Below are 3,717 nucleotides of genomic sequence, written 5' to 3' on the forward strand. Positions count from 1 at the left end.
AGGAAGCCCTAGGTGACAGAGGCTTGGAAGTCCCATGGCCGGCCCTGGAAATGCCAGTTTCCAGGCTTTGGGCTTCCACTTTTCCCTTATCCCAGCATCTTCAATTCTACCTAAGTATCTCTCCAAGTCTTCACCCTTCTCCACCGCCATTGCCACCACTAAAGGTAATGAAAGCCACTCCGATAGCTTGAATGCACAGCAGAGGAGCCTAAGTGACAGCCTGGGTACTCCTTTTCCTTGGAACCTCCTGTGTGCACAACTCCATGCTAAGTGCATTATGTACACGCTCCCTTTAAATTCTTGCCACAACCTTTTAGGTAGACAGTATTATCTCCATGTTACAGATGAGGAAACCGGGCCTCAGACGTGTCAAATACTTTCAGTCATTAGAAGAATAAGTTCAGGGTGGGGTCTGATATACAGCGCAGTGACTAAAGTTAGTAATATTGTCTCGTACACTTGAAATTTGCTAAGAGAGTAAATCTTAAGCATCCTCACCACACATTAGAAAAAGTAACTAGGTGTACATGTATATCAAATTATCAGGCTGTATAATATGTACAATTTTATTTGTCATTTGCACACTAAAATACCTGGGGAAAATTTTTTAAAAAATTATCTTCTGTGTTGTTTCAGGTCGAATGAAGAAACTTCACAGGCCTTAAAACTGAAACACAATTTGGTTCGATTCAGCAAGGGTTTTTTGAGCACCTACTATGTGCCAAATATTCTCCTAGGTGCTTAGAAAACATCAATGAACAACAAAAATTATTCTCCCAACTCCGCTGCTGTATAGAACATAAGCAGGTCACATGGAAACCTGTGTTTCTGCTGCAACAGCTGGAAAAAAAAATGGGAAAATCACAAAAATTCTATTTTAAGGGCAGCGGGAAACTGTGTAGTCAGCAAAGGACAAGATGAGCTTAAGTTCCAGAGAGGGAGGAGCCGTTCAGAGAGTTGAAGAAACAGAGATGCTCCAGGTTCTTAAAGTCTGTTGAGGCTGAGCTCAGAAACCAGGCGTAAACCAGAGGTAGACTGAGCCTGACTCATCTGCACAGCAGCCATAGCCCTGCTCAGTCTCCGAGGGACAAGGACTCTGATAGAAAATAACACCATCCATAGCCTCTACGGACCTTTTCTATAGAATGGCTAGCATATAACACAAAACGAAAATCAGGAGCTATTGAAAAGAGGGAGAAATCATCACTCGCAACCAAAAGAAAAAAAAGACCATAGAAGCATACCCAGAGATGATATAGATTTTTTAGTTAGCCAACACGAATTTTAAAATAGTTATAATTAGTGCGTTAAAAATAGAGGAAACGACGTACAACAGATGAAATGGAGAATTTTAATCAAGTATTTGGAATCTAGGAAAAAAATTAAAGAGCATTCAAAACTGAAAAATATATTGTCTAAAATCGGGAGCTCATTGGATGGGTTTCAAGCAGTCTGGACACAACAAGACACAAAATCAATGAATTTGAAAATAGATGAACAGAAAATACATACATACATTTTTCGAGGGGTAATGCAAGCTTCAAAGAAAAATAAATTAGGGTAAAGGAATAGAGTGAGGGGGAGGTGGCTCTTTGTACGTGGCGTGTTTGGCAAGAGCCTCACCGAGAATTCTGACTACATACAGAGGCAGAGGGACTTTAGGTCCTTGGTGGACCGCTGACCATGTACCTATCCCTTCTCAGGTGACTGGTTTCCTAGTCGGCTCCTGCCAACTTCGTCTTTAGGCTACGATCTTTCAACAAACACCATCCAGCCCTTTGCATGCCTGGCACTATACTGAGTATGGGAGACACAGCCAATCAGACTGGCCCCTGCCCTTGGATGCTGACTCACTCCTAGGGAATGGCCGTAGGCTCTACAGAGCCAGAACTGCACTCCCCATTTGCTGGCCTTCCATCCAATGCCCTTCCTGGGACCATGAAAATATGTTAGGGCACTCTGGGGAAATCTCATGGAGGCTCTAGGTCAGACCTGAGAAATACAAGGTCTTCCATTACGTGACCCTTACTTCTTGGCTTGCCATAGCTTTGGGACAATATGGGCCAGAGCAGCGTTTGGCCGGAAGGCCCCTTCCAGTCTTCTTGCTTCCAGTGCAATGCCCCTTCCCTCTCTGTGAGGGATGGGGACCCGCCTCAGCTCTCGCAGTCAAGGAAGATTTGGGCTGCTCTTAGTGTTGCTGGTGTGAAACAAGTCTGCTCACAGAGCACCCAGAATTGGAAGGAAGCACCCACCCACTGTACCCTGGGGGCTTCCCTCTCTTCAAGGTCTTGCAGGGTCCAGGCCTCCTCTTTCTCCTTGTACCAAAGTCCTTTCCACTCACCCTGTGTCCTTCAGATCTCAGCGGAGCATCAGGAGGTCACCTCGGCCCCACACTGTACGCTCCTTTCATAAAACAGCCACCCTTCCTTCAGTAAGTGGGATGATCTGATTAGAACCTCTCTGCCACGGGCAGACCTGGTTTAGCTTTGTGGTATCCCCAGCACCTGGCATGGGGTATATATTCAGAAAGGTTTTTATGAATGAATGAATGAATGAATGAATGAATGAATGAGACTTCCAGACCCCTACCTGACAGGTGGGGTCGTTGAGCAAAGGTATCGGGGACTCCTTCTCCCCCATTCTCCTGACACGGCGATACCAATGACAGGCCCGGGTTAAGCAGAAGCATTCCTGGCCATTGAACAAACGCTCTGCTCTGTTGCTGGGAGCTAAGTGTGTGAGAAGTGCTGGGAGTCACATGCGCATTTAGTGGCACACAAACATTCGGACCGCAGATAGCATGCACTATTTATTTAAAACTCGCCAGTACCTTCGTAGGTGTTATTACTCTTATCCCCTCTTACAGAGATAAAAAAAAAAACCTGTGGGCCCAGAAGTCACTGCAAGGGGCGTTCTGGGAATCTGGGCGACGGAATCGCTGATGAGTTTCATCCAGTGAGTTATAGGTGTGTGGTTTCCGGAGCGTGGAGAATGGCCAGGCAGGTGAGTTAGGCGATGGGGGACACGATGATGGGGGTGCAGGAGGCCGACAGGGCCTGTTTGGATTGGAAGAAGGAGGCAGAGGGCGTCGCTTTTGAGCAACGGGTTGGAAGGTGGGTTCAGACAACAAGACAAACCGTCGTAGCATGTAATACATGCGTGACACGGCCCGCTTTCCAGCACACCGTCACACCTATTCTTCCAGCCTCGTGGCTGCCCTGGGAGGAAGGACAGGGGCGCTCCTACTAAGGGAATTGGTACCACGGGAGATGGAGGGGCTCTCCAGGAACCCGGCAGACAGACGTGGCCGCAGCCTGTCTTGAATATGACCGAGTTAACCCCCAAGTGTTTTGGAGACCCATGAACAGCCCGAACTTCTTTCTTTGATGACCCACCTGTAAGCCAAGGGCAGAATGCGCTGCCTGGTCCCTTTGCAATGCCAGCCACTCAGCATCTCACCTCAGGAAAGGAGGACAAAATTGGCCGTCTCCGAGCGCCCTGGGCTTCTCCCTTTCCCCACGCGCGCATGTAGATCCTGTCTTCGTCTTTGCTGGTGTTGGTTTCTCACGTAGAGAAGCAAATTAACATGCTAAGTATTACCCGTGTCTGATTTATTCCTTGACAGGAGGTACTGTGATTATCCCTATTTTACAGATGAGGACGCTGAGGCTCAGAGAGCTGAAGCAGCTTGGCGGAGTTCGGTGTGGGCCAGGCTTC

This window comes from Pteropus vampyrus, unplaced genomic scaffold (genome assembly GCF_000151845.1).
Source record: "Pteropus vampyrus isolate Shadow unplaced genomic scaffold, Pvam_2.0 Scaffold652, whole genome shotgun sequence".
In the NCBI taxonomy this organism is placed as follows: domain Eukaryota; kingdom Metazoa; phylum Chordata; class Mammalia; order Chiroptera; family Pteropodidae; genus Pteropus; species Pteropus vampyrus.